The following is a 6000-nucleotide window of genomic DNA, read 5'->3' as shown; positions in this document are numbered from 1 at the left end:
TATTTTTTATTGAAAAATGATTTTTTGTGGCGGAACTAATCCGCCACTGCTATGGGCAAATTAAAATCCGCCACAGATCCGTCAGTATTCCGACACTGACTGTTGTAGCGGATTATCCGCCACTATTCAGCCAGTATTACTGACGGAAATAGTCCGCCAGTAAAATCCGCCAGTAATGTAGACTTTTTTTGTAGTGGCATAGGCTCATGCGTCGTCGCCTAAAACGCATGACTCTCATGAAGCTTAAACAAAGCCACTACTTTTATTGAATTCCATCGCTATCTAATAACAAAAATAGAAAAACCTCGTGGCGACACGGAATTACTCTTAAAACTATTCTTCGGAAATACTGAAATGTATTCAAACTTAGCTATCGGTCATGAAGATGCAATTTACACCCAAAATTAAGATGGACCGAAAATACCAGATAAATTATCTAGGGTATGAAATTATTGAGAATTGAGCGAAACTTGAGTTCATTTATCCCTCTTCATCAATTCTCATATTCACTATCATTTAAAATAACGCAGGCTTTTTTCTTGAAATGAGTAAAAAGAGAATTAACTTCTCAAACTAGGAGGATTTTGTTTCAAGTTCAAAAATTAGATAGCATTTCGGGTCACTAAAGGTGACACATGGTTCCATTTCACATGTAAGTGATTAAAGGAGAGTCTTTGCAATTTGTTTCAATTAGTGTTCAAATCCAACCTACAGTTTGTAATTAGATTTTTTGTTGTTAATAAATAAATAAACATAAATGTACATGGAAAAAAAACAAAAAAACAATAATTGATGTTGCAAGTAAAACAAGACTAATCGAAACTGAGTGTTTGAAAGCCCCGAGTTCCCACTCCAGAATAATTGCAATGTCTTTTTCTCTCGAATTTGCACCCTTCTCCTTCACTACTAAATCTTTACCGCCGGAATAAGCCCTAAATTCCTCTCCAAAATCGGCAATCTCTCTCGTCTCGAAAGATTTTGGATGACATTTTCTTCTCGGTAAAATTTATTTTTTTCATTTTCTCTCTGATTTTGCACCCCTGTTCTGCACTACTAAGTCTTCGTCATTAGAATCAGCTGTCGCTAGAATCAACGCTGAATTCCTCTCCAACATTGAGTATCTCTTCCTCTGGAATATTTTGGATAACATTTTCTTTCTTGTGAGATTTCTTTTTTCTTTTCTCTCTAATTTTTGCCATCTCTAGGAAAAAGCATCAAGTTCAATATCTAAAAATATAAAACTATCTACCTATCCATTTATATTACTATAGTAGTATTTAATAAAGAGGAAGTTGTTGAAATATAAAGATATATATTGGAGGAATAATTTAGTTTGAGATAATTATTTGAGAGGACAAATGATTTAGGAGATGTTGGTGATATGTAAAAAACTAAAGAACACTTGATTCTCAAACTTCTCAACTTATACAAAATGATACAACTCTTCCAAATTTATAGCTAATCCTAACTTATTTTGAAATTCTCCACTTCATTCTTTTATATTCTAAATATTTAAGATAAAAATCTAGAGATTTATCTTATATAATATCTATATTCTAGAGAATTCTATATCTAGATAATTATCCCAAAAATATCTAGATATTATAACACCTAATTATAGAGAATTCTATTGCATAATACTCCCTCCGTTTTTTAAAAATAACAACTATTTTCAATTTGGACCGTTCCTTAAAAATAGAAACTTTAGAATATTTCTATTTTAGGACATGGACCTCACAATCCATTAATTCTACTTTCACTACTTTTTCTCTACCTCTTTATTACTTTACTCATTTTTCTTTTCCTCTCTCTTACTTTACCAATTCTTCTCACTTACTTTACCAATTGTACATTAAAACCAGTGCCGTTTCAAATGTTTCTATTTTTTTAATACGGAGGGAGTATCTAGATATTTGTATTTATATCCAGATATGTCTATTACAAAAATCAAGTTTATATTTATTTATATTCCAACACCCCCTTCCCTAAACTTGATTTATCGTTCCGAGCAACGTCCTGAACCTGAAGTTGATAAAGTTTTCGGACTTGAGTAGCTTTGTGAAAATATCTGCAACTTGATCTTGCGATTTCAAGTACTCAACCTGAACCTCCTATTGCAACACATTCTCTGATGTAGTGGAAGTGGGTGTCGATGTGCTTGCTTTGGTTGTGAAACATTGGATTTTTTGGATAGCAATTGTCGACTTGTTATCCACACATGTTGTTGTTGTCTCCATTTGTGGTCACCCAAGCTCCGATAATAAACTTATGAGTCAAATTGCATGACAAGCACTGAAGGTGATGGCCACATATTCAGCTTCGCATGTTGATAATATGACATTGGGCTACTTCTTAGACATCCAAGGGAAGACAATGTTCCCATGTAGAATACATATCCACTTATACTCTGTTAGTCATCGTTGTCTCCGAATGAATCACTATCACTGTAGCCAACAAGTCTATAATCATTAGTATCTGAATATAATAGGCTATAGTCGAGCGTACCTTTGGGATATCGGAGTATTCTCTTTGATGCCTTGAAGTGTGTAGCGGTTGGATTCTCCATGTAGCGACTTACGAGCCCTATAGCGTACAATATATCCGACCTTGTACAAGTTAAGTACCATAGGCTTCCAACCAAGCTCTTGTATAATGTTGGATCCGCCTTTTCATCTTTATCGTTATTAGATAGCTTGACCCGCATTCCACCGATGTGTTGATTAGTTTGCGATCCTCCATTTTGAACTTCTTCATGATCTCCTTTGCGTAGTGTTTTTATGTGTTGAATACTCCATCTTTGAGTTGCTTTACTTCCACTCCGAGATAATAAGCCATTAGCCAATGTCTGCCATCTCGAATTCTTCGGTCATGGCTTTCTTGAATTCCTCGAGCATGCTTGGATTGTTTCCTGTGAAAATAAGATCATCCACATACAAGCACATTTTTAAGATATAATTTCCTTTACTTTTTCGCATAGAGCGCATGCTCATGTGAGCATTTGGTGAAGCCGTTATCTTCAAGATATTTGTCGATCCTACTATTCCATGCCCTTGGTGATTGCTTTAGCCTGTACAAGGCTTTCTTCAACTTTAAAATTTTATCTTCTTGACCATTCACCACGTAACCATCAAGTTGCTTGAGGCACTCTTCTTTATCAAGAAATCCATTCAAGAAAGTCGAATTCACATCCATTTGATAAATCTTCCATCTATTTGAGGCCACAAGAGAGAGTATTAGTCTAATAGTTCCTAAGCGAGAGACAGAAGCAAATACCTTGTCATAGTCGATTCCAGCTCTTTGGCTACATCCTTTTGCGACCAGTCTAACTTTATATCTTTCTACTTTACCATTGAAATTCTTCTTGATTTTATACACCCATTATCTCTTTGGTAGTGTCACCAGCTCCCATGTATCATTTTTCTCTATGGCTTTGATATCTTCATCCATTGTGACTCGCCAATTGTTGTCGCTTCTTCAAAGCTAACTCGTTCACAATCAGCAAGGAGCTTAGACATTATTGTATGAGGTGTCGAGTTCGAGCCATCTTGACATCAGTTGTAATTTCCTCCTTTATATATAGGAGTTTATTAAAAAAAAAAAAAATAGGTTCACAATCAGCAAATAAGCAAAATAAAGTAAGTTCTTCTAACCTTTCGGTGTTGTCATACATTTCACCCAATCTTCGTGTGCATTGTGTGGCTCATTCATTCAAGAAAGATGGTGGCATGCCACCAACAACTGATGTAGAATATGTAGGTAGACTTGTTTGTTCTGGACCACTTTTTTTCTCGAAGGAAACCTTAAACTTCTTGAAAGCGTCAAATGGTTCTGATTTCTTCTTCAAGAAATATAACTATGTTTTTCTTGATAAATCATCAATGAACCGTAGAAAATAATTATTTAGACTGAGGGAGCATGGCTTGATTGGTCCACACACGTTTACACATATACCGTTATTATAACAGAAGACAATTATTCAACTCTACGTGGTTGTTCTGTATGTTAGATAAAATAATCACGAGGTTCAGTCTAAGATTGAGTTGTGAGATTATTTTATTTATAGGAGGTGACTATAACTAATTATCACATGATTATCCATCTAGGAATGAATTGTGAGATTCAATCTTATGAACCAAACATAATACATATTTAATCACGAGATATAATCTTGCAAACTAAACAACCTCTACATAGAACTTCTCTTCTTAGTTTATTTAGTGAAACTAATGAGGTCATATTGTCAAGCCTCGCATAACAAATAAATACACATGTAGTTCATAGAAGCTACCTCATCAGATGGACACACAATGAAGCTTGTATATCAACAAGTCAATTATCCAGACAAAAATATATATTGGATTTAGAATTTTTTGGTGCAATTTAATCACAAGATGATGAGAAGATAACATTAAACAATATGGGTAGTTCAATTAGTTAATGCTCACCACATACTTTAAACACAATTTTCATCACATTACGATGTTCTTTGACTCGAAGAATGATACTTAGAGAAGTGAATAACTATAAGATTCCACATATGAACAAAGAAAGATTTATAAGGAATAGTGAACTTCATGTTTCTCTATAAGTGAAAAAGTTACTTATAGGAAAATACTTGAAATTTTTAAATGTGACAGAAATTACAGATGGATCAGGGTACAAGCCCAATACATTAGTCCATGAGTTACATGACGGCTTGTGAAGCAGAAATGCGTTATACTACCAATCATAAAAGTGAAAATTGTGATTACTTATACTTATTTCTTATTCTTTTGAAATATTTTCAAAAAGTTTAAGAACAAACAATAAGACTTTTCCACATTATAAGGAATTAATAAACTTTAATATATGTAGTCCAATTTGCATTAGGTGACAATTTGACTGATTTTTTTATGGGGTTTGCAGCGGAAGATTTTGTAATTCAAACAAATTAAATAACATGATCAATTTAGGTGATTATTCAAACTATATCTATTCATGCAATATCACATGTTGCATGTAAAGAACTTGAATTAAATCAGGTAACATGTATAATTAAACCCTAAAACATGAATTTTACAGGGAGCAATCGATACCTAGATGATTCTCCAAAGAATCAAAGTGACTTACTGCTTCTCCACGTCATGATCTTTAGAATTTTACCAAAGCTCTTCAATCTATTTCCCACAAACTGAAATTCTTGTTCGCTCATTATATTACTTGATGTAAATTGTATATATTATTATTGCACATACATATGTTGGTGTCTGATAGGCTTTAATTGCCTATCTTGAAGAAAAGGGTGATTGGCGTGAATTTGAGAGAGATTGAGGGAGATATCGGTTTTCTCCAAGAGAGAGAAACCGTGTTTGAGAGAATGATAAATATTACTCCCTCCATCCCCTATTAGGAGTCACTCTTTGACCGACACGGGTTTTAAGAAATGTAAAGAAAAGTTGGTTGAAAAAGTTAGTGGGATGTGTGACCCATTTTTTTATATTGGTTTTATAATAAAATGTGAGTGAATTGAGTTAGTGGAATGTGGGACCTACTTACTATTTATGGTAAAAATGAAGTGTGACTCTTAATTGGGGACGGACCGAAATGGAAAAATGTGACTCTTAATGGGGGACAGAGGGAGTATAATTTAATTCATTCTGCTTGATAATAATAAAAGACTCCACACATATTTATAATATGTGTGGTACAAAAAGATCTCTATAAACTAGGAAAACAAATCAAAAGCAAATCAAATCCTAACCAATATGGAAAGTAAATAAAATCATAATAACTAAATAATACTAAAACATAAATAAACTAAATAAATATACAAAGAGAATATCAGCTCCCTTCCGGAATAAAATAGAATATCAGGTCCCTATCAACTCCCCCACCGTTGAAAACCACCTTGCCCTCAAGGTGGAAGTCGGAAAAATAATCTTCCATCTCGTTGTCTTTGTTTAGATCTTCAAATAAAATTGTATCGCTTGTGACCTCAACGAATGATGGAGAAACTGTCTG

At 33.8% G+C, this 6000-nt stretch overlaps 1 pseudogene; it reads right to left on the bottom strand.

Annotated features, from left to right (window-relative positions):
- Nucleotides 1-2208: 2208 nt before the first annotated feature.
- Nucleotides 2209-2894, bottom strand: LOC148931517 (secreted RxLR effector protein 161 pseudogene; annotated as a pseudogene).
- Between the last annotated feature and the right edge of the window lie 3106 nt (nucleotides 2895-6000).

Source organism: Salvia hispanica, chromosome 2 (assembly GCF_029641045.1).
Source record: "Salvia hispanica isolate PSC_SH4W2 chromosome 2, Shi_PSC_v1, whole genome shotgun sequence".
In the NCBI taxonomy this organism is placed as follows: domain Eukaryota; kingdom Viridiplantae; phylum Streptophyta; class Magnoliopsida; order Lamiales; family Lamiaceae; genus Salvia; species Salvia hispanica.
This window is presented reverse-complemented; position numbering and strand designations above follow the sequence as displayed.